This window comes from Rhinoderma darwinii, chromosome 3 (assembly GCF_050947455.1).
Source record: "Rhinoderma darwinii isolate aRhiDar2 chromosome 3, aRhiDar2.hap1, whole genome shotgun sequence".
Lineage (NCBI taxonomy): Eukaryota > Metazoa > Chordata > Amphibia > Anura > Rhinodermatidae > Rhinoderma > Rhinoderma darwinii.
This window is the reverse complement of record NC_134689.1, coordinates 412,465,413-412,489,797: the sequence shown is the minus strand read 5'-3', so window position 1 is coordinate 412,489,797 and position 24,385 is coordinate 412,465,413. Positions and strand designations below refer to the sequence as shown.

Below are 24,385 nucleotides of genomic sequence, written 5' to 3'. Positions count from 1 at the left end.
ATGAATAAAGTAAAAAGTCATTACTTGCTTTAATTTATCCATGTTGCGATGGGGTGAAAATGTCTGGTCTCGCTAGTGCAGTAGGTAGTGTGTCAGTCTTAGTTTGAACTTCAAATGGGGTACTTTTCTTTCCTATTTTCATGGCTTTTTTCTTCCACCAGACTTGAAGGCCACAGCTCTTTTACATTGAATGCCAAAACATTCTCAATCAAAAATGAAGGAAAGCCAAATTGACGGAGAGGACAATGGTGCTTCTGACTTCCTTGACAACTTGGAGTGATAAGGGAGAGATGGTAATTATTCAAAACCTAAAGCCAAAATAGTATCTTGTGCAAAATTAAGAAAAGGCACATTCAGATTTTTGGCCACAAAAGCACTTTCATCCAGAAACATTAAACTGACCCACTCGACCATCGAATGCAAGTTCAAGTCTAAATGGAGGCTCATTCCCATACCGGGAGTCGAACCCGGGCCACCTGGGTGAGAACCAGGAATCCTAACCGCTAGACCATATGGGAGCAGATAAGATTTTGTGTATGTAATATAAAAAAAAAATGAATAAAGTAAAAAGTCATTACTTGCTTTAATTTATCCATGTTGCGATGGGGTGAAAATGTCTGGTCTCGCTAGTGCAGTAGGTAGTGTGTCAGTCTTAGTTTGAACTTCAAATGGGGTACTTTTCTTTCCTATTTTCATGGCTTTTTTCTTCCACCAGACTTGAAGGCCGCAGCTCTTTTACATTGAATGCCAAAACATTATCAATCAAAAATGAAGGAAAGCCAAATTGACGGAGAGGACAATGGTGCTTCTGACTTCCTTGACAACTTGGAGTGATAAGGGAGAGATGGTAATTATTCAAAACCTAAAGCCAAAATAGTATCTTGTGCAAAATGAAGAAAAGGCACATTCAGATTTTTGGCCACAAAAGCACTTTCATCCAGAAACATTAAACTGACCCACTTGACCATCGAATGCAAGTTCAAGTCTAAATGGAGGCTCATTCCCATACCTGGAGTCGAACCCGGGCCACAACCAGGAATCCTAACCGCTAGACCATATGCGAGCAGATAAGATTTTGTGTATGTAATATAAAAAAAAAATGAATAAAGTAAAAAGTCATTACTTGCTTTAATTTATCCATGTTGCGATGGGGTGAAAATGTCTGGTCTCGCTAGTGCAGTAGGTAGTGTGTCAGTCTTAGTTTGAACTTCAAATGGGGTACTTTTCTTTCCTATTTTCATGGCTTTTTTCTTCCACCAGACTTGAAGGCCACAGCTCTTTTACATTGAATGCCAAAACATTATCAATCAAAAATGAAGGAAAGCCAAATTGACGGAGAGGACAATGGTGCTTCTGACTTCCTTGACAAGTTGGAGTGATAAGGGAGAGATGGTAATTATTCAAAACCTAAAGCCAAAATAGTTTCTTGTGCAAAATGAAGAAAAGGCACATTCAGATTTTTGGCCACAAAAGCACTTTCATCCTGAAACATTAAACTGACCCACTCGACCATCGAATGCAGGTTCAAGTCTAAATGGAGGCTCATTCCCATACCGGGAGTCGAACCCGGGCCACCTGGGTGAGAACCAGGAATCCTAACCGCTAGACCATATGGGAGCAGATAAGGTTTTGTGTATGTAAAATAAAAATAAAAAATAATAAAGTAAAAAGTCATTACTTGCTTTAATTTATCCATGTTGCGATGGGGTGAAAATGTCTGGTCTCGCTAGTGCAGTAGGTAGTGTGTCAGTCTTAGTTTGAACTTCAAATGGGGTACTTTTCTTTCCTATTTTCATGGCTTTTTTCTTCCACCAGACTTGAAGGCCACAGCTCTTTTACATTGAATGCCAAAACATTATCAATCAAAAATGAAGGAAAGCCAAATTGACGGAGAGGACAATGGTGCTTCTGACTTCCTTGACAACTTGGAGTGATAAGGGAGAGATGGTAATTATTCAAAACCTAAAGCCAAAATAGTATCTTGTGCAAAATGAAGAAAAGGCAAATTCAGATTTTTGGCCACAAAAGCACTTTCATCCAGAAACATTAAACTGACCCACTCGACCATCGAATGCAAGTTCAAGTCTAAAAGGAAGCTCATTCCCTGGAGTCGAACCCTGGCCACCTGGGTGAGAACCAGGAATCCTAACCGCTAGACCATATGGGAGCAGATAAGGTTTAGAGTAAGTAATATAAAAATAAATAAAAGAACAAAATAAAAAGTCATTACTTGCTTTAATTTATCCATGTTGCGATGGGGTGAAAATGTCTGGTCTCGCTAGTGCAGTAGGTAGTGTGTCAGTCTTAGTTTGAACTTCAAATGGGGTACTTTTCTTTCCTATTTTCATGGCTTTTTTCTTCCACCAGACTTGAAGGCCACAGCTCTTTTACATTGAATGCCAAAACATTATCAATCAAAAATGAAGGAAAGCCAAATTGACGGAGAGGACAATGGTGCTTCTGACTTCTTTGACAACTTGGAGTGATAAGGGAGAGATGGTAATTATTCAAAACCTAAAGCCAAAATAGTATCTTGTGCAAAATGAAGAAAAGGCACATTCAGATTTTTGGCCACAAAAGCACTTTCATCCAGAAACATTAAACTGACCCACTCGACCATCGAATGCAAGTTCAAGTCTAAAAGGAGGCTCATTCCCATACCGGGAGTCGAACCCAGGCCACCTGGGTAAGAACCAGGAATCCTAACCGCTAGACCATATGGGAGCAGATATGGTTTTGTGTATGTAATATAAAAAAAAAAATAATAAAGTAAAAAGTCATTACTTGCTTTAATTTATCCATGTTGCGATGGGGTGAAAATGTCTGGTCTCACTAGTGCAGTAGGTAGTGTGTCAGTCTTAGTTTGAACTTCAAATGGGGTACTTTTCTTTCCTATTTTCATGGCTTTTTTCTTCCACCAGACTTGAAGGCCACAGCTCTTTTACATTGAATGGCAAAACATTATCAATCAAAAATGAAGGAAAGCCAAATTGACGGAGAGGACAATGGTGCTTCTGACATCCTTGACAACTTGGAGTGATAAGGGAGAGATGGTAATTATTCAAAACCTAAAGCCAAAATAGTATCTTGTGCAAAATGAAGAAAAGGCACATTCAGATTTTTGGCCACAAAAGCACTTTCATCCAGAAACATTAAACTGACCCACTGGACCATCGAATGCAGGTCCAAGTCTAAATGGAGGCTCATTCCCATACCGGGAGTCGAACCCCAGCCACCTGGGCGAGAACCAGGAATCCTAACCGCTAGACCATATGGGAGCAGATAAGATTTTGTGTATGTAATATAAAAAAAAAATGAATAAAGTAAAAAGTCATTACTTGCTTTAATTTATCCATGTTGCGATGGGGTGAAAATGTCTGGTCTCGCTAGTGCAGTAGGTAGTGTGTCAGTCTTAGTTTGAACTTCAAATGGGGTACTTTTCTTTCCTATTTTCATGGCTTTTTTCTTCCACCAGACTTGAAGGCCACAGCTCTTTTACATTGAATGCCAAAACATTATCAATCAAAAATGAAGGAAAGCCAAATTGACGGAGAGGACAATGGTGCTTCTGACTTCCTTGACAACTTGGAGTGATAAGGGAGAGATGGTAATTATTCAAAACCTAAAGCCAAAATAGTATCTTGTGCAAAATGAAGAAAAGGCAAATTCAGATTTTTGGCCACAAAAGCACTTTCATCCAGAAACATTAAACTGACCCACTCGACCATCGAATGCAAGTTCAAGTCTAAATGGAGGCTCATTCCCTGGAGTCGAACCCTGGCCACCTGGGTGAGAAACAGGAATCCTAACTGCTAGACCATATGGGAGCAGATAAGTTTTAGAGTAAGTAATATAAAAATAAATAAAAGAACAAAATAAAAAGTCATTACTTGCTTTAATTTATCCATGTTGCGATGGGGTGAAAATGTCTGGTCTCGCTAGTGCAGTAGGTAGTGTGTCAGTCTTAGTTTGAACTTCAAATGGGGTACTTTTCTTTCCTATTTTCATGGCTTTTTTCTTCCACCAGACTTGAAGGCCACAGCTCTTTTACATTGAATGCCAAAACATTATCAATCAAAAATGAAGGAAAGCCAAATTGACGGAGAGGACAATGGTGCTTCTGACTTCCTTGACAACTTGGAGTGATAAGGGAGAGATGGTAATTATTCAAAACCTAAAGCCAAAATAGTATCTTGTGCAAAATGAAGAAAAGGCACATTCAGATTTTTGGCCACAAAAGCACTTTCATCCAGAAACATTAAACTGACCCACTCGACCATCGAATGCAAGTTCAAGTCTAAAAGGAGGCTCATTCCCATACCGGGAGTCGAACCCAGGCCACCTGGGTAAGAACCAGGAATCCTAACCGCTAGACCATATGGGAGCAGATAAGGTTTTGTGTATGTAATATAAAAAAAAAAATAATAAAGTAAAAAGTCATTACTTGCTTTAATTTATCCATGTTGCGATGGGGTGAAAATGTCTGGTCTCGCTAGTGCAGTAGGTAGTGTGTCAGTCTTAGTTTGAACTTCAAATGGGGTACTTTTCTTTCCTATTTTCATGGCTTTTTTCTTCCACCAGACTTGAAGGCCACAGCTCTTTTACATTGAATGGCAAAACATTATCAATCAAAAATGAAGGAAAGCCAAATTGACGGAGAGGACAATGGTGCTTCTGACATCCTTGACAACTTGGAGTGATAAGGGAGAGATGGTAATTATTCAAAACCTAAAGCCAAAATAGTATCTTGTGCAAAATGAAGAAAAGGCACATTCAGATTTTTGGCCACAAAAGCACTTTCATCCAGAAACATTAAACTGACCCACTGGACCATCGAATGCAGGTCCAAGTCTAAATGGAGGCTCATTCCCATACCGGGAGTCGAACCCCAGCCACCTGGGCGAGAACCAGGAATCCTAACCGCTAGACCATATGGGAGCAGATAAGATTTTGTGTATGTAATATAAAAAAAAAATGAATAAAGTAAAAAGTCATTACTTGCTTTAATTTATCCATGTTGCGATGGGGTGAAAATGTCTGGTCTCGCTAGTGCAGTAGGTAGTGTGTCAGTCTTAGTTTGAACTTCAAATGGGGTACTTTTCTTTCCTATTTTCATGGCTTTTTTCTTCCACCAGACTTGAAGGCCACAGCTCTTTTACATTGAATGCCAAAACATTATCAATCAAAAATGAAGGAAAGCCAAATTGACGGAGAGGACAATGGTGCTTCTGACTTCCTTGACAACTTGGAGTGATAAGGGAGAGATGGTAATTATTCAAAACCTAAAGCCAACATAGTATCTTGTGCAAAATGAAGAAAAGGCAAATTCAGATTTTTGGCCACAAAAGCACTTTCATCCAGAAACATTAAACTGACCCACTCGACCATCGAATGCAAGTTCAAGTCTAAATGGAGGCTCATTCCCTGGAGTCGAACCCTGGCCACCTGGGTGAGAACCAGGAATCCTAACTGCTAGACCATATGGGAGCAGATAAGTTTTAGAGTAAGTAATATAAAAATAAATAAAAGAACAAAATAAAAAGTCATTACTTGCTTTAATTTATCCATGTTGCGATGGGGTGAAAATGTCTGGTCTCGCTAGTGCAGTAGGTAGTGTGTCAGTCTTAGTTTGAACTTCAAATGGGGTACTTTTCTTTCCTATTTTCATGGCTTTTTTCTTCCACCAGACTTGAAGGCCACAGCTCTTTTACATTGAATGCCAAAACATTATCAATCAAAAATGAAGGAAAGCCAAATTGACGGAGAGGACAATGGTGCTTCTGACTTCCTTGACAACTTGGAGTGATAAGGGAGAGATGGTAATTATTCAAAACCTAAAGCCAAAATAGTATCTTGTGCAAAATGAAGAAAAGGCACATTCAGATTTTTGGCCACAAAAGCACTTTCATCCAGAAACATTAAACTGACCCACTCGACCATCGAATGCAAGTTCAAGTCTAAAAGGAAGCTCATTCCCTGGAATCGAACCCTGGCCACCTGGGTGAGAACCAGGAATCCTAACCGCTAGACCATATGGGAGCAGATAAGGTTTAGAGTAAGTAATATAAAAATAAATAAAAGAACAAAATAAAAAGTCATTACTTGCTTTAATTTATCCATGTTGCGATGGGGTGAAAATGTCTGGTCTCGCTAGTGCAGTAGGTAGTGTGTCAGTCTTAGTTTGAACTTCAAATGGGGTACTTTTCTTTCCTATTTTCATGGCTTTTTTCTTCCACCAGACTTGAAGGCCACAGCTCTTTTACATTGAATGCCAAAACATTATCAATCAAAAATGAAGGAAAGCCAAATTGACGAAGAGGACAATGGTGCTTCTGACTTCTTTGACAACTTGGAGTGATAAGGGAGAGATGGTAATTATTCAAAACCTAAAGCCAAAATAGTATCTTGTGCAAAATGAAGAAAAGGCACATTCAGATTTTTGGCCACAAAAGCACTTTCATCCAGAAACATTAAACTGACCCACTCGACCATCGAATGCAAGTTCAAGTCTAAATAGAGGCTCATTCCCATACCGGGAGTCGAACCCGGGCCACCTGGGTGAGAACCAGGAATCCTAACCGCTAGACCATATGGGAGCAGATAAGGTTTTGTGTATGTAAAATAAAAAAAAATAATAATAAAGTAAAAAGTCATTACTTGCTTTAATTTATCCATGTTGCGATGGGGTGAAAATGTCTGGTCTCGCTAGTGCAGTAGGTAGTGTGTCAGTCTTAGTTTGAACTTCAAATGGGGTACTTTTCTTTCCTATTTTCATGGCTTTTTTCTTCCACCAGACTTGAAGGCCACAGCTCTTTTACATTGAATGCCAAAACATTATCAATCAAAAATGAAGGAAAGCCAAATTGACGGAGAGGACAATGGTGCTTCTGACTTCCTTGACAACTTGGAGTGATAAGGGAGAGATGGTAAGCCAAAATAGTATCTTGTGCAAAATGAAGAAAAGGCACATTCAGATTTTTGGCCACAAAAGCACTTTCATCCAGAAACATTAAACTGACCCACTCGACCATCGAATGCAGGTTCAAGTCTAAATGGAGGCTCATTCCCATACCGGGAGTCAAACCCGGGCCACCTGGGTGAGAACCAGGAATCCTAACCGCTAGACCATATGGGAGCAGATAAGGTTTAGTGTATGTAATATAAAAAAAAATAATAATAAAGTAAAAAGTCATTACTTGCTTTAATTTATCCATGTTGCGATGGGGTGAAAATGTCTGGTCTCGCTAGTGCAGTAGGTAGTGTGTCAGTCTTAGTTTGAACTTCAAATGGGGTACTTTTCTTTCCTATTTTCATGGCTTTTTTCTTCCACCAGACTTGAAGGCCACAGCTCTTTTACATTGAATGCCAAAACATTATCAATCAAAAATGAAGGAAAGCCAAATTGACGGAGAGGACAATGGTGCTTCTGACTTCCTTGACAACTTGGAGTGATAAGGGAGAGATGGTAATTATTCAAAACCTAAAGCCAAAATAGTATCTTGTGCAAAATGAAGAAAAGGCACATTCAGATTTTTGGCCACAAAAGCACTTTCATCCAGAAACATTAAACTGACCCACTCGACCATCGAATGCAAGTTCAAGTCTAAAAGGAGGCTCATTCCCATACCGGGAGTCGAACCCGGGCCACCTGGGTGAGAACCAGGAATCCTAACCGCTAGACCATATGGGAGCAGATAAAGTTTTGTGTATGTAAAATAAAAATAAGAAACAATAAAGTAAAAAGTCATTACTTGCTTTAATTTATCCATGTTGCGATGGGGTGAAAATGTCTGGTCTCGCTAGTGCAGTAGGTAGTGTGTCAGTCTTAGTTTGAACTTCAAATGGGGTACTTTTCTTTCCTATTTTCATGGCTTTTTTCTTCCACCAGACTTGAAGGCCACAGCTCTTTTACATTGAATGCCAAAACATTATCAATCAAAAATGAAGGAAAGCCAAATTGACGGAGAGGACAATGGTGCTTCTGACTTCCTTGACAACTTGGAGTGATAAGGGAGAGATGGTAATTATTCAAAACCTAAAGCCAAAATAGTATCTTGTGCAAAATGAAGAAAAGGCAAATTCAGATTTTTGGCCACAAAAGCACTTTCATCCAGAAACATTAAACTGACCCACTCGACCATCGAATGCAAGTTCAAGTCTAAAAGGAAGCTCATTCCCTGGAGTCGAACCCTGGCCACCTGGGTGAGAACCAGGAATCCTAACTGCTAGACCATATGGGAGCAGATAAGGTTTAGAGTAAGTAATATAAAAATAAATAAAAGAACAAAATAAAAAGTCATTACTTGCTTTAATTTATCCATGTTGCGATGGGGTGAAAATGTCTGGTCTCGCTAGTGCAGTAGGTAGTGTGTCAGTCTTAGTTTGAACTTCAAATGGGGTACTTTTCTTTCCTATTTTCATGGCTTTTTTCTTCCACCAGACTTGAAGGCCACAGCTCTTTTACATTGAATGCCAAAACATTATCAATCAAAAATGAAGGAAAGCCAAATTGACGGAGAGGACAATGGTGCTTCTGACTTCTTTGACAACTTGGAGTGATAAGGGAGAGATGGTAATTATTCAAAACCTAAAGCCAAAATAGTATCTTGTGCAAAATGAAGAAAAGGCACATTCAGATTTTTGGCCACAAAAGCACTTTCATCCAGAAACATTAAACTGACCCACTCGACCATCGAATGCAAGTTCAAGTCTAAATAGAGGCTCATTCCCATACCGGGAGTCGAACCCGGGCCACCTGGGTGAGAACCAGGAATCCTAACCGCTAGACCATATGGGAGCAGATAAAGTTTTGTGTATGTAAAATAAAAATAAGAAACAATAAAGTAAAAAGTCATTACTTGCTTTAATTTATCCATGTTGCGATGGGGTGAAAATGTCTGGTCTCGCTAGTGCAGTAGGTAGTGTGTCAGTCTTAGTTTGAACTTCAAATGGGGTACTTTTCTTTCCTATTTTCATGGCTTTTTTCTTCCACCAGACTTGAAGGCCACAGCTCTTTTACATTGAATGCCAAAACATTATCAATCAAAAATGAAGGAAAGCCAAATTGACGGAGAGGACAATGGTGCTTCTGACTTCCTTGACAACTTGGAGTGATAAGGGAGAGATGGTAATTATTCAAAACCTAAAGCCAAAATAGTATCTTGTGCAAAATGAAGAAAAGGCAAATTCAGATTTTTGGCCACAAAAGCACTTTCATCCAGAAACATTAAACTGACCCACTCGACCATCGAATGCAAGTTCAAGTCTAAAAGGAAGCTCATTCCCTGGAGTCGAACCCTGGCCACCTGGGTGAGAACCAGGAATCCTAACTGCTAGACCATATGGGAGCAGATAAGGTTTAGAGTAAGTAATATAAAAATAAATAAAAGAACAAAATAAAAAGTCATTACTTGCTTTAATTTATCCATGTTGCGATGGGGTGAAAATGTCTGGTCTCGCTAGTGCAGTAGGTAGTGTGTCAGTCTTAGTTTGAACTTCAAATGGGGTACTTTTCTTTCCTATTTTCATGGCTTTTTTCTTCCACCAGACTTGAAGGCCACAGCTCTTTTACATTGAATGCCAAAACATTATCAATCAAAAATGAAGGAAAGCCAAATTGACGGAGAGGACAATGGTGCTTCTGACTTCTTTGACAACTTGGAGTGATAAGGGAGAGATGGTAATTATTCAAAACCTAAAGCCAAAATAGTATCTTGTGCAAAATGAAGAAAAGGCACATTCAGATTTTTGGCCACAAAAGCACTTTCATCCAGAAACATTAAACTGACCCACTCGACCATCGAATGCAAGTTCAAGTCTAAATAGAGGCTCATTCCCATACCGGGAGTCGAACCCGGGCCACCTGGGTGAGAACCAGGAATCCTAACCGCTAGACCATATGGGAGCAGATAAGGTTTTGTGTATGTAAAATAAAAAAAAATAATAATAAAGTAAAAAGTCATTACTTGCTTTAATTTATCCATGTTGCGATGGGGTGAAAATGTCTGGTCTCGCTAGTGCAGTAGGTAGTGTGTCAGTCTTAGTTTGAACTTCAAATGGGGTACTTTTCTTTCCTATTTTCATGGCTTTTTTCTTCCACCAGACTTGAAGGCCACAGCTCTTTTACATTGAATGCCAAAACATTATCAATCAAAAATGAAGGAAAGCCAAATTGACGGAGAGGACAATGGTGCTTCTGACTTCCTTGACAACTTGGAGTGATAAGGGAGAGATGGTAATTATTCAAAACCTAAAGCCAAAATAGTATCTTGTGCAAAATGAAGAAAAGGCACATTCAGATTTTTGGCCACAAAAGCACTTTCATCCAGAAACATTAAACTGACCCACTCGACCATCGAATGCAGGTTCAAGTCTAAATGGAGGCTCATTCCCATACCGGGAGTCGAACCCGGGCCACCTGGGTGAGAACCAGGAATCCTAACCGCTAGACCATATGGGAGCAGATAAGGTTTAGTGTATGTAATATAAAAAAAAATAATAATAAAGTAAAAAGTCATTACTTGCTTTAATTTATCCATGTTGCGATGGGGTGAAAATGTCTGGTCTCGCTAGTGCAGTAGGTAGTGTGTCAGTCTTAGTTTGAACTTCAAATGGGGTACTTTTCTTTCCTATTTTCATGGCTTTTTTCTTCCACCAGACTTGAAGGCGACAGCTCTTTTACATTGAATGCCAAAACATTATCAATCAAAAATGAAGGAAAGCCAAATTGACGGAGAGGACAATGGTGCTTCTGACTTCCTTGACAACTTGGAGTGATAAGGGAGAGATGGTAATTATTCAAAACCTAAAGCCAAAATAGTATCTTGTGCAAAATGAAGAAAAGGCAAATTCAGATTTTTGGCCACAAAAGCACTTTCATCCAGAAACATTAAACTGACCCACTCAACCATCGAATGCAGGTTCAAGTCTAAATGGAGGCTCATTCCCATACCGAGACTCAAACCTGGGCCACCTGGGTGAGAACCAGGAATCCTAACCGCTAGACCATATGGGAGCAGATAAGGTTTAGAGTAAGTAATATAAAAATAAATAAAAGAACAAAATAAAAAGTCATTACTTGCTTTAATTTATCCATGTTGCGATGGGGTGAAAATGTCTGGTCTCGCTAGTGCAGTAGGTAGTGTGTCAGTCTTAGTTTGAACTTCAAATGGGGTACTTTTCTTTCCTATTTTCATGGCTTTTTTCTTCCACCAGACTTGAAGGCCACAGCTCTTTTACATTGAATGCCAAAACATTATCAATCAAAAATGAAGGAAAGCCAAATTGACGGAGAGGACAATGGTGCTTCTGACTTCCTTGACAACTTGGAGTGATAAGGGAGAGATGGGAATTATTCAAAACCTAAAGCCAAAATAGTATCTTGTGCAAAATGAAGAAAAGGCACATTCAGATTTTTGGCCACAAAAGCACTTTCATCCAGAAACATTAAACTGACCCACTCGACCATCGAATGCAAGTTCAAGTCTAAATGGAGGCTCATTCCCATACCGGGAGTCGAACCCAGGCCACCTGGGTGAGAACCAGGAATCCTAACCGCTAGACCATATGGGAGCAGATAAGGTTTTGTGTATGTAATAAAATAAAAAAATAATAAAGTAAAAAGTCATTACTTGCTTTAATTTATCCATGTTGCGATGGGGTGAAAATGTCTGGTCTCGCTAGTGCAGTAGGTAGTGTGTCAGTCTTAGTTTGAACTTCAAATGGGGTACTTTTCTTTCCTATTTTCATGGCTTTTTTCTTCCACCAGACTTGAAGGCCACAGCTCTTTTACATTGAATGGCAAAACATTATCAATCAAAAATGAAGGAAAGCCAAATTGACGGAGAGGACAATGGTGCTTCTGACTTCCTTGACAACTTGGAGTGATAAGGGAGAGATGGTAATTATTCAAAACCTAAAGCCAAAATAGTATCTTGTGCAAAATGAAGAAAAGGCACATTCAGATTTTTGGCCACAAAAGCACTTTCATCCAGAAACATTAAACTGACCCACTCGACCATCGAATGCAAGTTCAAGTCTAAATGGAGGCTCATTCCCATACCGGGAGTCGAACCCTGGCCACCTGGGTGAGAACCAGGAATCCTAACCGCTAGACCATATGGGAGCAGATAAGGTTTTGTGTATGTAATTTAAAAAAAAAAATGAATAAAGTAAAAAGTCATTACTTGCTTTAATTTATCCATGTTGCGATGGGGTGAAAATGTCTGGTCTCGCTAGTGCAGTAGGTAGTGTGTCAGTCTTAGTTTGAACTTCAAATGGGGTACTTTTCTTTCCTATTTTCATGGCTTTTTTCTTCCACCAGACTTGAAGGCCACAGCTCTTTTACATTGAATGCCAAAACATTATCAATCAAAAATGAAGGAAAGCCAAATTGACGGAGAGGACAATGGTGCTTCTGACTTCCTTGACAACTTGGAGTGATAAGGGAGAGATGGTAATTATTCAAAACCTAAAGCCAAAATAGTATCTTGTGCAAAATGAAGAAAAGGCACATTCAGATTTTTGGCCACAAAAGCACTTTCATCCAGAAACATTAAACTGACCCACTCGACCATCGAATGCAGGTTCAAGTCTAAATGGAGGCTCATTCCCATACCGGGGGTCGAACCCGGGCCACCTGGGTGAGAACAAGGAATCCTAACCGCTAGACCATATGGGAGCAGATAAGGTTTTGTGTATGTAATATAAAAAAAAAAATGAATAAAGTAAAAAGTCATTACTTGCTTTAATTTATCCATGTTGCGATGGGGTGAAAATGTCTGGTCTCGCTAGTGCAGTAGGTAGTGTGTCAGTCTTAGTTTGAACTTCAAATGGGGTACTTTTCTTTCCTATTTTCATGGCTTTTTTCTTCCACCAGACTTGAAGGCCACAGCTCTTTTACATTGAATGGCAAAACATTATCAATCAAAAATGAAGGAAAGCCAAATTGACGGAGAGGACAATGGTGCTTCTGACTTCCTTGACAACTTGGAGTGATAAGGGAGAGATGGTAATTATTCAAAACCTAAAGCCAAAATAGCATCTTGTGCAAAATGAAGAAAAGGCACATTCAGATTTTTGGCCACTAAAGCACTTTCATCCAGAAACATTAAACTGACCCACCCGACCATCGAATGCAGGTTCAAGTCTAAATGGAGGCTCATTCCCATACCGGGAGTCGAACCCGGGCCACCTGGGTGAGAACCAGGAATCCTAACCGCTAGACCATATGGGAGCAGATAAGGTTTTGTGTATGTAAAATAAAATAAAAAAATAATAAAGTAAAAAGTCATTACTTGCTTTAATTTATCCATGTTGCGATGGGGTGAAAATGTCTGGTCTCGCTAGTGCAGTAGGTAGTGTGTCAGTCTTAGTTTGAACTTCAAATGGGGTACTTTTCTTTCCTATTTTCATGGCTTTTTTCTTCCACCAGACTTGAAGGCCACAGCTCTTTTACATTGAATGCCAAAACATTATCAATCAAAAATGAAGGAAAGCCAAATTGACGGAGAGGACAATGGTGCTTCTGACTTCCTTGACAACTTGGAGTGATAAGGGAGAGATGGTAATTATTCAAAACCTAAAGCCAAAATAGTATCTTGTGCAAAATGAAGAAAAGGCACATTCAGATTTTTGGCCACAAAAGCACTTTCATCCAGAAACATTAAACTGACCCACTCGACCATTGAATGCAAGTTCAAGTCTAAATGGAGGCTCATTCCCATACCGGGAGTCGAACCCTGGCCACCTGGGTGAGAACCAGGAATCCTAACCGCTAGACCATATGGGAGCAGATAAGATTTTGTGTATGTAATTTAAAAAAAAAAATGAATAAAGTAAAAAGTCATTACTTGCTTTAATTTATCCATGTTGCGATGGGGTGAAAATGTCTGGTCTCGCTAGTGCAGTAGGTAGTGTGTCAGTCTTAGTTTGAACTTCAAATGGGGTACTTTTCTTTCCTATTTTCATGGCTTTTTTCTTCCACCAGACTTGAAGGCCACAGCTCTTTTACATTGAATGCCAAAACATTATCAATCAAAAATGAAGGAAAGCCAAATTGACGGAGAGGACAATGGTGCTTCTGACTTCCTTGACAACTTGGAGTGATAAGGGAGAGATGGTAATTATTCAAAACCTAAAGCCAAAATAGTATCTTGTGCAAAATGAAGAAAAGGCACATTCAGATTTTTGGCCACAAAAGCACTTTCATCCAGAAACATTAAACTGACCCACTCGACCATCGAATGCAGGTTCAAGTCTAAATGGAGGCTCATTCCCATACCGGGGGTCGAACCCGGGCCACCTGGGTGAGAACAAGGAATCCTAACCGCTAGACCATATGGGAGCAGATAAGGTTTTGTGTATGTAATATAAAAAAAAAAATGAATAAAGTAAAAAGTCATTACTTGCTTTAATTTATCCATGTTGCGATGGGGTGAAAATGTCTGGTCTCGCTAGTGCAGTAGGTAGTGTGTCAGTCTTAGTTTGAACTTCAAATGGGGTACTTTTCTTTCCTATTTTCATGGCTTTTTTCTTCCACCAGACTTGAAGGCCACAGCTCTTTTACATTGAATGGCAAAACATTATCAATCAAAAATGAAGGAAAGCCAAATTGACGGAGAGGACAATGGTGCTTCTGACTTCCTTGACAACTTGGAGTGATAAGGGAGAGATGGTAATTATTCAAAACCTAAAGCCAAAATAGCATCTTGTGCAAAATGAAGAAAAGGCACATTCAGATTTTTGGCCACTAAAGCACTTTCATCCAGAAACATTAAACTGACCCACCCGACCATCGAATGCAGGTTCAAGTCTAAATGGAGGCTCATTCCCATACCGGGGGTCGAACCCGGGCCACCTGGGTGAGAACAAGGAATCCTAACCGCTAGACCATATGGGAGCAGATAAGGTTTTGTGTATGTAATATAAAAAAAAAAATGAATAAAGTAAAAAGTCATTACTTGCTTTAATTTATCCATGTTGCGATGGGGTGAAAATGTCTGGTCTCGCTAGTGCAGTAGGTAGTGTGTCAGTCTTAGTTTGAACTTCAAATGGGGTACTTTTCTTTCCTATTTTCATGGCTTTTTTCTTCCACCAGACTTGAAGGCCACAGCTCTTTTACATTGAATGGCAAAACATTATCAATCAAAAATGAAGGAAAGCCAAATTGACGGAGAGGACAATGGTGCTTCTGACTTCCTTGACAACTTGGAGTGATAAGGGAGAGATGGTAATTATTCAAAACCTAAAGCCAAAATAGCATCTTGTGCAAAATGAAGAAAAGGCACATTCAGATTTTTGGCCACAAAAGCACTTTCATCCAGAAACATTAAACTGACCCACTCGACCATTGAATGCAAGTTCAAGTCTAAATGGAGGCTCATTCCCATACCGGGAGTCGAACCCTGGCCACCTGGGTGAGAACCAGGAATCCTAACCGCTAGACCATATGGGAGCAGATAAGATTTTGTGTATGTAATTTAAAAAAAAAAATGAATAAAGTAAAAAGTCATTACTTGCTTTAATTTATCCATGTTGCGATGGGGTGAAAATGTCTGGTCTCGCTAGTGCAGTAGGTAGTGTGTCAGTCTTAGTTTGAACTTCAAATGGGGTACTTTTCTTTCCTATTTTCATGGCTTTTTTCTTCCACCAGACTTGAAGGCCACAGCTCTTTTACATTGAATGCCAAAACATTATCAATCAAAAATGAAGGAAAGCCAAATTGACGGAGAGGACAATGGTGCTTCTGACTTCCTTGACAACTTGGAGTGATAAGGGAGAGATGGTAATTATTCAAAACCTAAAGCCAAAATAGTATCTTGTGCAAAATGAAGAAAAGGCACATTCAGATTTTTGGCCACAAAAGCACTTTCATCCAGAAACATTAAACTGACCCACTCGACCATCGAATGCAGGTTCAAGTCTAAATGGAGGCTCATTCCCATACCGGGGGTCGAACCCGGGCCACCTGGGTGAGAACAAGGAATCCTAACCGCTAGACCATATGGGAGCAGATAAGGTTTTGTGTATGTAATATAAAAAAAAAAATGAATAAAGTAAAAAGTCATTACTTGCTTTAATTTATCCATGTTGCGATGGGGTGAAAATGTCTGGTCTCGCTAGTGCAGTAGGTAGTGTGTCAGTCTTAGTTTGAACTTCAAATGGGGTACTTTTCTTTCCTATTTTCATGGCTTTTTTCTTCCACCAGACTTGAAGGCCACAGCTCTTTTACATTGAATGGCAAAACATTATCAATCAAAAATGAAGGAAAGCCAAATTGACGGAGAGGACAATGGTGCTTCTGACTTCCTTGACAACTTGGAGTGATAAGGGAGAGATGGTAATTATTCAAAACCTAAAGCCAAAATAGTATCTTGTGCAAAATGAAGAAAAGGCACATTCAGATTTTTGGCCACAAAAGCACTTTCATCCAGAAACATTAAACTGACCCACTCGACCATCGAATGCAAGTTCAAGTCTAAATGGAGGCTCATTCCCATACCGGGAGTCGAACCCAGGCCACCTGGGTGAGAACCAGGAATCCTAACCGCTAGACCATATGGGAGCAGATAAGATTTTGTGTATGTAATATAAAAAAAAAATGAATAAAGTAAAAAGTCATTACTTGCTTTAATTTATCCATGTTGCGATGGGGTGAAAATGTCTGGTCTCGCTAGTGCAGTAGGTAGTGTGTCAGTCTTAGTTTGAACTTCAAATGGGGTACTTTTCTTTCCTATTTTCATGGCTTTTTTCTTCCACCAGACTTGAAGGCCACAGCTCTTTTACATTGAATGCCAAAACATTATCAATCAAAAATGAAGGAAAGCCAAATTGACGGAGAGGACAATGGTGCTTCTGACTTCCTTGACAACTTGGAGTGATAAGGGAGAGATGGTAATTATTCAAAACCTAAAGCCAAAATAGTATCTTGTGCAAAATGAAGAAAAGGCACATTCAGATTTTTGGCCAAAAAAGCACTTTCATCCAGAAACATTAAACTGACCCACTCGACCATCGAATGCAAGTTCAAGTCTAAATGGAGGCTCATTCCCATACCGGGAGTCGAACCCTGGCCACCTGGGTGAGAACCAGGAATCCTAACCGCTAGAACATATGGGAGCAGATAAGGTTTAGAGTAAGTAATATAAAAATAAATAAAAGAACAAAATAAAAAGTTATTACTTGCTTTAATTTATCCATGTTGCGATGGGGTGAAAATGTCTGGTCTCGCTAGTGCAGTAGGTAGTGTGTCAGTCTTAGTTTGAACTTCAAATGGGGTACTTTTCTTTCCTATTTTCATGGCTTTTTTCTTCCACCAGACTTGAAAGCCACAGCTCTTTTACATTGAATGCCAAAACATTATCAATCAAAAATGAAGGAAAGCCAAATTGACGGAGAGGACAATGGTGCTTCTGACTTCCTTGACAACTTGGAGTGATGAGGGAGAGATGGTAATTATTCAAAACCTAAAGCCAAAATAGTATCTTGTGCAAAATGAAGAAAAGGCACATTCAGATTTTTGGCCACAAAAGCACTTTCATCCAGAAACATTAAACTGACCCACTCGACCATCGAATGCAGGTTCAAGTCTAAATGGAGGCTCATTCCCATACCGGAAGTCGAACCCAGGCCACCTGGGTGAGAACCAGGATTCCTAACCGCTAGACCATATGGGAGCAGATAAGGTTTTGTGTATGTAATATAAAAAAAAAAATGAATAAAGTAAAAAGTCATTACTTGCTTTAATTTATCCATGTTGCGATGGGGTGAAAATGTCTGGTCTCGCTAGTGCAGTAGGTAGTGTGTCAGTCTTAGTTTGAACTTCAAATGGGGTACTTTTCTTTCCTATTTTCATGGCTTTTTTCTTCCACCAGACTTGAAAGCCACAGCTCTTTTACATTGAATGCCAAAACATTATCAATCAAAAATGAAGGAAAGCCAAATTGACGGAGAGGACAATGGTGCTTCTGACTTCCTTGACAACTTGGAGTGATAAGGGAGAGATGGTAATTATTCAAAACCTAATGCCAAAATAGTATCTTGTGCAAAATGAAGAAAAGGCACATTCAGATTTTTGGCCACAAAAGTACTTTCATCCAGAAACATTAAACTGACCCACTCGACCATCGAATGCAGGTTCAAGTCTAAATGGAGGCTCATTCCCATACCGGAAGTCGAACCCGGGCCACCTGGGTGAGAAACTGGAATCCTAACCGCTAGACCATATGGGAGCAGATAAGGTTTTGTGTATGTAATTTAAAAAAAAAAATGAATAAAGTAAAAAGTCATTACTTGCTTTAATTTATCCATGTTGCGATGGGGTGAAAATGTCTGGTCTCGCTAGTGCAGTAGGTAGTGTGTCAGTCTTAGTTTGAACTTCAAATGGGGTACTTTTCTTTCCTATTTTCATGGCTTTTTTCTTCCACCAGACTTGAAGGCCACAGCTCTTTTACATTGAATGCCAAAACATTATCAATCAAAAATGAAGGAAAGCCAAATTGACGGAGAGGACAATGGTGCTTCTGACTTCCTTGACAACTTGGAGTGATAAGGGAGAGATGGTAATTATTCAAAACCTAAAGCCAAAATAGTATCTTGTGCAAAATGAAGAAAAGGCACATTCAGATTTTTGGCCACAAAAGCACTTTCATCCAGAAACATTAAACTGACCCACTCGACCATCAAATGCAGGTTCAAGTCTAAATGGAGGCTCATTCCCATACCGGGGGTCAAACCCGGGCCACCTGGGTGCGAACAAGGAATCCTAACCGCTAGACCATATGGGAGCAGATAAGGTTTTGTGTATGTAATATTAAAAAAAAAATGAATAAAGTAAAAAGTCATTACTTGCTTTAATTTATCCATGTTGCGATGGGGTGAAAATGTCTGGTCTCGCTAGTGCAGTAGGTAGTGTGTCAGTCTTAGTTTGAACTTCAAATGGGGTACTTTTCTTTCCTATTTTCATGGCTTTTTTCTTCCACCAGACTTGAAGGCCACAGCTCTTTTACATTGAATGGCAAAACATTATCAATCAAAAATGAAGGAAAGCCAAATTGACGGAGAGGACAATGGTGCTTCTGACTTCCTTGACAACTTGGAGTGATAAGGGAGAGATGGTAATTATTCAAAACCTAAAGCCAAAATAGCATCTTGTGCAAAATGAAGAAAAGGCACATTCAGATTTTTGGCCACTAAAGCACTTTCATCCAGAAACATTAAACTGACCCACTCGACCATCGAATGCAAGTTCAAGTCTAAATGGAGGCTCATTCCCATACCGGGAGTCGAACCCGGGCCACCTGGGTGAGAACCAGGAATCCTAACCGCTAGACCATATGGGAGCAGATAAGGTTTAGTTTATGTAAAATAAAAAAAAATAAAAAATAAAGTAAAAAGTCATTACTTGCTTTAATTTATCCATGTTGCGATGGGGTGAAAATGTCTGGTCTCGCTAGTGCAGTAGGTAGTGTGTCAGTCTTAGTTTGAACTTCAAATGGGGTACTTTTCTTTCCTATTTTCATGGCTTTTTTCTTCCACCAGACTTGAAGGCCACAGCTCTTTTACATTGAATGCCAAAACATTATCAATCAAAAATGAAGGAAAGCCAAATTGACGGAGAGGACAATGGTGCTTCTGACTTCCTTGACAACTTGGAGTGATAAGGGAGAGATGGTAATTATTCAAAACCTAAAGCCAAAATAGTATCTTGTGCAAAATGAAGAAAAGGCACATTCAGATTTTTGGCCACTAAAGCACTTTCATCCAGAAACATTAAACTGACCCACTCGACCATCGAATGCAGGTTCAAGTCTAAATGGAGGCTCATTCCCATACCGGGCCACCTGGGTGAGAACCAGGAATCCTAACCGCTAGACCATATGGGAGCAGATAAGGTTTTGTGTATGTAAAATAAAATAAAAAAATAATAAAGTAAAAAGTCATTACTTGCTTTAATTTATCCATGTTGCGATGGGGTGAAAATGTCTGGTCTCGCTAGTGCAGTAGGTAGTGTGTCAGTCTTAGTTTGAACTTCAAATGGGGTACTTTTCTTTCCTATTTTCATGGCTTTTTTCTTCCACCAGACTTGAAGGCCACAGCTCTTTTACATTGAATGGCAAAACATTATCAATCAAAAATGAAGGAAAGCCAAATTGACGGAGAGGACAATGGTGCTTCTGACTTCCTTGACAACTTGGAGTGATAAGGGAGAGATGGGAATTATTCAAAACCTAAAGCCAAAATAGTATCTTGTGCAAAATGAAGAAAAGGCACATTCAGATTTTTGGCCACAAAAGCACTTTCATCCAGAAACATTAAACTGACCCACTCGACCATCGAATGCAAGTTCAAGTCTAAATGGAGGCTCATTCCCTTACCGGGAGTCGAACCCAGGCCACCTGGGTGAGAACCAGGTATCCTAACCGCTAGACCATATGGGAGCAGATAAGATTTTGTGTATGTAATATAAAAAAAAAATGAATAAAGTAAAAAGTCATTACTTGCTTTAATTTATCCATGTTGCGATGGGGTGAAAATGTCTGGTCTCGCTAGTGCAGTAGGTAGTGTGTCAGTCTTAGTTTGAACTTCAAATGGGGTACTTTTCTTTCCTATTTTCATGGCTTTTTTCTTCCACCAGACTTGAAGGCCACAGCTCTTTTACATTGAATGCCAAAACATTATCAATCAAAAATGAAGGAAAGCCAAATTGACGGAGAGGACAATGGTGCTTCTGACTTCCTTGACAACTTGGAGTGATAAGGGAGAGATGGTAATTATTCAAAACCTAAAGCCAAAATAGTATCTTGTGCAAAATGAAGAAAAGGCACATTCAGATTTTTGGCCACTAAAGCACTTTCATCCAGAAACATTAAACTGACCCACTCGACCATCGAATGCAGGTTCAAGTCTAAATGGAGGCTCATTCCCATACCGGGCCACCTGGGTGAGAACCAGGAATCCTAACCGCTAGACCATATGGGAGCAGATAAGGTTTTGTGTATGTAAAATAAAATAAAAAAATAATAAAGTAAAAAGTCATTACTTGCTTTAATTTATCCATGTTGCGATGGGGTGAAAATGTCTGGTCTCGCTAGTGCAGTAGGTAGTGTGTCAGTCTTAGTTTGAACTTCAAATGGGGTACTTTTCTTTCCTATTTTCATGGCTTTTTTCTTCCACCAGACTTGAAGGCCACAGCTCTTTTACATTGAATGGCAAAACATTATCAATCAAAAATGAAGGAAAGCCAAATTGACGGAGAGGACAATGGTGCTTCTGACTTCCTTGACAACTTGGAGTGATAAGGGAGAGATGGTAATTATTCAAAACCTAAAGCCAAAATAGCATCTTGTGCAAAATGAAGAAAAGGCACATTCAGATTTTTGACAACAAAAGCACTTTCATCCAGAAACATTAAACTGACCCACTGGACCATCGAATGCAGGTTCAAGTCTAAATGGAGGCTCATTCCCATACCGAGACTCAAACCTGGGCCACCTGGGTGAGAACCAGGAATCCTAACCGCTAGACCATATGGGAGCAGATAAGGTTTAGAGTAAGTAATATAAAAATAAATAAAAGAACAAAATAAAAAGTCATTACTTGCTTTAACTTATCCATGTTGCGATGGGGTGAAAATGTCTGGTCTCGCTAGTGCAGTAGGTAGTGTGTCAGTCTTAGTTTGAACTTCAAATGGGGTACTTTTCTTTCCTATTTTCATGGCTTTTTTCTTCCACCAGACTTGAAGGCCACAGCTCTTTTACATTGAATGCCAAAACATTATCAATCAAAAATGAAGGAAAGCCAAATTGACGGAGAGGACAATGGTGCTTCTGACTTCCTTGACAACTTGGAGTGATAAGGGAGAGATGGTAATTATTCAAAACCTAAAGCCAAAATAGTATCTTGTGCAAAATGAAGAAAAGGCACATTCAGATTTTTGGCCACAAAAGCACTTTCATCCAGAAACATTAAACTGACCCACTTGACCATCGAATGCAGGTTCAAGTCTAAATGGAGGCTCATTCCCATACCGGGACTCAAACCTGGGCCACCTGGGTGAGAACCAGGAATCCTAACCGCTAGACCATATGGGAGCAGATAAGGTTTAGAGTAAGTAATATAAAAATAAATAAAAGAACAAAATAAAAAGTCATTACTTGCTTTAATTTATCCATGTTGCGATGGGGTGAAAATGTCTGGTCTCGCTAGTGCAGTAGGTAGTGTGTCAGTCTTAGTTTGAACTTCAAATGGGGTACTTTTCTTTCCTATTTTCATGGCTTTTTTCTTCCACCAGACTTGAAGGCCACAGCTCTTTTACATTGAATGCCAAAACATTATCAATCAAAAATGAAGGAAAGCCAAATTGACGGAGAGGACAATGGTGCTTCTGACTTCCTTGACAACTTGGAGTGATAAGGGAGAGATGGTAATTATTCAAAACCTAAAGCCAAAATAGTATCTTGTGCAAAATGAAGAAAAGGCACATTCAGATTTTTGGCCACAAAAGCACTTTCATCCAGAAACATTAAACTGACCCACTCGACCATCGAATGCAGGTTCAAGTCTAAATGGAGGCTCATTCCCATACCGGAAGTCGAACCCGGGCCACCTGGGTGAGAACCAGGATTCCTAACCGCTAGACCATATGGGAGCAGATAAGGTTTTGTGTATGTAATATAAAAAAAAAAATGAATAAAGTAAAAAGTCATTACTTGCTTTAATTTATCCATGTTGCGATGGGGTGAAAATGTCTGGTCTCGCTAGTGCAGTAGGTAGTGTGTCAGTCTTAGTTTGAACTTCAAATGGGGTACTTTTCTTTCCTATTTTCATGGCTTTTTTCTTCCACCAGACTTGAAAGCCACAGCTCTTTTACATTGAATGCCAAAACATTATCAATCAAAAATGAAGGAAAGCCAAATTGACGGAGAGGACAATGGTGCTTCTGACTTCCTTGACAACTTGGAGTGATAAGGGAGAGATGGTAATTATTCAAAACCTAAAGCCAAAATAGTATCTTGTGCAAAATGAAGAAAAGGCACATTCAGATTTTTGGCCACAAAAGTACTTTCATCCAGAAACATTAAACTGACCCACTCGACCATCGAATGCAGGTTCAAGTCTAAATGGAGGCTCATTCCCATACCGGAAGTCGAACCCGGGCCACCTGGGTGAGAAACAGGAATCCTAACCGCTAGACCATATGGGAGCAGATAAGGTTTTGTGTATGTAATTTAAAAAAAAAAATGAATAAAGTAAAAAGTCATTACTTGCTTTAATTTATCCATGTTGCGATGGGGTGAAAATGTCTGGTCTCGCTAGTGCAGTAGGTAGTGTGTCAGTCTTAGTTTGAACTTCAAATGGGGTACTTTTCTTTCCTATTTTCATGGCTTTTTTCTTCCACCAGACTTGAAGGCCACAGCTCTTTTACATTGAATGCCAAAACATTATCAATCAAAAATGAAGGAAAGCCAAATTGACGGAGAGGACAATGGTGCTTCTGACTTCCTTGACAACTTGGAGTGATAAGGGAGAGATGGTAATTATTCAAAACCTAAAGCCAAAATAGTATCTTGTGCAAAATGAAGAAAAGGCACATTCAGATTTTTGGCCACAAAAGCACTTTCATCCAGAAACATTAAACTGACCCACTCGACCATCGAATGCAGGTTCAAGTCTAAATGGAGGCTCATTCCCATACCGGGGGTCGAACCCGGGCCACCTGGGTGAGAACAAGGAATCCTAACCGCTAGACCATATGGGAGCAGATAAGGTTTTGTGTATGTAATATAAAAAAAAAATTAATAAAGTAAAAAGTCATTACTTGCTTTAATTTATCCATGTTGCGATGGGGTGAAAATGTCTGGTCTCGCTAGTGCAGTAGGTAGTGTGTCAGTCTTAGTTTGAACTTCAAATGGGGTACTTTTCTTTCCTATTTTCATGGCTTTTTTCTTCCACCAGACTTGAAGGCCACAGCTCTTTTACATTGAATGCCAAAACATTATCAATCAAAAATGAAGGAAAGCCAAATTGACGGAGAGGACAATGGTGCTTCTGACTTCCTTGACAACTTGGAGTGATAAGGGAGAGATGGTAATTATTCAAAACCTAAAGCCAAAATAGTATCTTGTGCAAAATGAAGAAAAGGCACATTCAGATTTTTGGCCACAAAAGCACTTTCATCCAGAAACATTAAACTGACCCACTCGACCATCGAATGCAGGTTCAAGTCTAAATGGAGGCTCATTCCCATACCGGGGGTCGAACCCGGGCCACCTGGGTGAGAACAAGGAATCCTAACCGCTAGACCATATGGGAGCAGATAAGGTTTTGTGTATGTAATATAAAAAAAAAATTAATAAAGTAAAAAGTCATTACTTGCTTTAATTTA

The 24,385-nt window shown here is 39.5% G+C and overlaps 28 non-coding genes across 28 annotated transcripts; all 28 read right to left on the bottom strand.

Moving 5' to 3' along the window:
• Positions 1–446: 446 nt before the first annotated feature.
• On the bottom strand, positions 447–518 carry TRNAE-CUC (transfer RNA glutamic acid (anticodon CUC)). The gene has a single exon. It is a non-coding gene; the product is annotated as a tRNA-Glu (tRNA).
• Positions 519–1,545: 1,027 nt separating this feature from the next.
• TRNAE-CUC (transfer RNA glutamic acid (anticodon CUC)) lies at positions 1,546–1,617 on the bottom strand. Its single transcript has one exon. It is a non-coding gene; the product is annotated as a tRNA-Glu (tRNA).
• Positions 1,618–2,652: 1,035 nt separating this feature from the next.
• On the bottom strand, positions 2,653–2,724 carry TRNAK-CUU (transfer RNA lysine (anticodon CUU)). The gene has a single exon. It is a non-coding gene; the product is annotated as a tRNA-Lys (tRNA).
• Positions 2,725–4,312: 1,588 nt separating this feature from the next.
• Positions 4,313–4,384, bottom strand: TRNAK-CUU (transfer RNA lysine (anticodon CUU)). The gene has a single exon. It is a non-coding gene; the product is annotated as a tRNA-Lys (tRNA).
• Positions 4,385–6,524: 2,140 nt separating this feature from the next.
• Positions 6,525–6,596, bottom strand: TRNAE-CUC (transfer RNA glutamic acid (anticodon CUC)). The gene has a single exon. It is a non-coding gene; the product is annotated as a tRNA-Glu (tRNA).
• Positions 6,597–7,063: 467 nt separating this feature from the next.
• On the bottom strand, positions 7,064–7,135 carry TRNAE-CUC (transfer RNA glutamic acid (anticodon CUC)). The gene has a single exon. It is a non-coding gene; the product is annotated as a tRNA-Glu (tRNA).
• A 483-nt stretch (positions 7,136–7,618) lies between these two features.
• On the bottom strand, positions 7,619–7,690 carry TRNAE-CUC (transfer RNA glutamic acid (anticodon CUC)). The gene has a single exon. It is a non-coding gene; the product is annotated as a tRNA-Glu (tRNA).
• Positions 7,691–8,725: 1,035 nt separating this feature from the next.
• On the bottom strand, positions 8,726–8,797 carry TRNAE-CUC (transfer RNA glutamic acid (anticodon CUC)). Its single transcript has one exon. It is a non-coding gene; the product is annotated as a tRNA-Glu (tRNA).
• A 1,035-nt stretch (positions 8,798–9,832) lies between these two features.
• TRNAE-CUC (transfer RNA glutamic acid (anticodon CUC)) lies at positions 9,833–9,904 on the bottom strand. The gene has a single exon. It is a non-coding gene; the product is annotated as a tRNA-Glu (tRNA).
• A 483-nt stretch (positions 9,905–10,387) lies between these two features.
• Positions 10,388–10,459, bottom strand: TRNAE-CUC (transfer RNA glutamic acid (anticodon CUC)). The gene has a single exon. It is a non-coding gene; the product is annotated as a tRNA-Glu (tRNA).
• Positions 10,460–11,499: 1,040 nt separating this feature from the next.
• Positions 11,500–11,571, bottom strand: TRNAE-CUC (transfer RNA glutamic acid (anticodon CUC)). The gene has a single exon. It is a non-coding gene; the product is annotated as a tRNA-Glu (tRNA).
• A 481-nt stretch (positions 11,572–12,052) lies between these two features.
• Positions 12,053–12,124, bottom strand: TRNAE-CUC (transfer RNA glutamic acid (anticodon CUC)). The gene has a single exon. It is a non-coding gene; the product is annotated as a tRNA-Glu (tRNA).
• A 483-nt stretch (positions 12,125–12,607) lies between these two features.
• TRNAE-CUC (transfer RNA glutamic acid (anticodon CUC)) lies at positions 12,608–12,679 on the bottom strand. Its single transcript has one exon. It is a non-coding gene; the product is annotated as a tRNA-Glu (tRNA).
• Positions 12,680–13,162: 483 nt separating this feature from the next.
• Positions 13,163–13,234, bottom strand: TRNAE-CUC (transfer RNA glutamic acid (anticodon CUC)). Its single transcript has one exon. It is a non-coding gene; the product is annotated as a tRNA-Glu (tRNA).
• A 483-nt stretch (positions 13,235–13,717) lies between these two features.
• TRNAE-CUC (transfer RNA glutamic acid (anticodon CUC)) lies at positions 13,718–13,789 on the bottom strand. Its single transcript has one exon. It is a non-coding gene; the product is annotated as a tRNA-Glu (tRNA).
• Positions 13,790–14,272: 483 nt separating this feature from the next.
• TRNAE-CUC (transfer RNA glutamic acid (anticodon CUC)) lies at positions 14,273–14,344 on the bottom strand. The gene has a single exon. It is a non-coding gene; the product is annotated as a tRNA-Glu (tRNA).
• Positions 14,345–14,827: 483 nt separating this feature from the next.
• TRNAE-CUC (transfer RNA glutamic acid (anticodon CUC)) lies at positions 14,828–14,899 on the bottom strand. Its single transcript has one exon. It is a non-coding gene; the product is annotated as a tRNA-Glu (tRNA).
• A 483-nt stretch (positions 14,900–15,382) lies between these two features.
• Positions 15,383–15,454, bottom strand: TRNAE-CUC (transfer RNA glutamic acid (anticodon CUC)). Its single transcript has one exon. It is a non-coding gene; the product is annotated as a tRNA-Glu (tRNA).
• A 483-nt stretch (positions 15,455–15,937) lies between these two features.
• Positions 15,938–16,009, bottom strand: TRNAE-CUC (transfer RNA glutamic acid (anticodon CUC)). Its single transcript has one exon. It is a non-coding gene; the product is annotated as a tRNA-Glu (tRNA).
• A 483-nt stretch (positions 16,010–16,492) lies between these two features.
• On the bottom strand, positions 16,493–16,564 carry TRNAE-CUC (transfer RNA glutamic acid (anticodon CUC)). The gene has a single exon. It is a non-coding gene; the product is annotated as a tRNA-Glu (tRNA).
• Positions 16,565–17,046: 482 nt separating this feature from the next.
• TRNAE-CUC (transfer RNA glutamic acid (anticodon CUC)) lies at positions 17,047–17,118 on the bottom strand. The gene has a single exon. It is a non-coding gene; the product is annotated as a tRNA-Glu (tRNA).
• A 1,595-nt stretch (positions 17,119–18,713) lies between these two features.
• TRNAA-CGC (transfer RNA alanine (anticodon CGC)) lies at positions 18,714–18,785 on the bottom strand. Its single transcript has one exon. It is a non-coding gene; the product is annotated as a tRNA-Ala (tRNA).
• A 483-nt stretch (positions 18,786–19,268) lies between these two features.
• On the bottom strand, positions 19,269–19,340 carry TRNAE-CUC (transfer RNA glutamic acid (anticodon CUC)). The gene has a single exon. It is a non-coding gene; the product is annotated as a tRNA-Glu (tRNA).
• A 1,026-nt stretch (positions 19,341–20,366) lies between these two features.
• Positions 20,367–20,438, bottom strand: TRNAE-CUC (transfer RNA glutamic acid (anticodon CUC)). Its single transcript has one exon. It is a non-coding gene; the product is annotated as a tRNA-Glu (tRNA).
• Positions 20,439–22,019: 1,581 nt separating this feature from the next.
• Positions 22,020–22,091, bottom strand: TRNAE-CUC (transfer RNA glutamic acid (anticodon CUC)). The gene has a single exon. It is a non-coding gene; the product is annotated as a tRNA-Glu (tRNA).
• A 485-nt stretch (positions 22,092–22,576) lies between these two features.
• Positions 22,577–22,648, bottom strand: TRNAE-CUC (transfer RNA glutamic acid (anticodon CUC)). The gene has a single exon. It is a non-coding gene; the product is annotated as a tRNA-Glu (tRNA).
• Positions 22,649–23,686: 1,038 nt separating this feature from the next.
• Positions 23,687–23,758, bottom strand: TRNAE-CUC (transfer RNA glutamic acid (anticodon CUC)). The gene has a single exon. It is a non-coding gene; the product is annotated as a tRNA-Glu (tRNA).
• Positions 23,759–24,240: 482 nt separating this feature from the next.
• On the bottom strand, positions 24,241–24,312 carry TRNAE-CUC (transfer RNA glutamic acid (anticodon CUC)). The gene has a single exon. It is a non-coding gene; the product is annotated as a tRNA-Glu (tRNA).
• Positions 24,313–24,385: the final 73 nt, after the last annotated feature.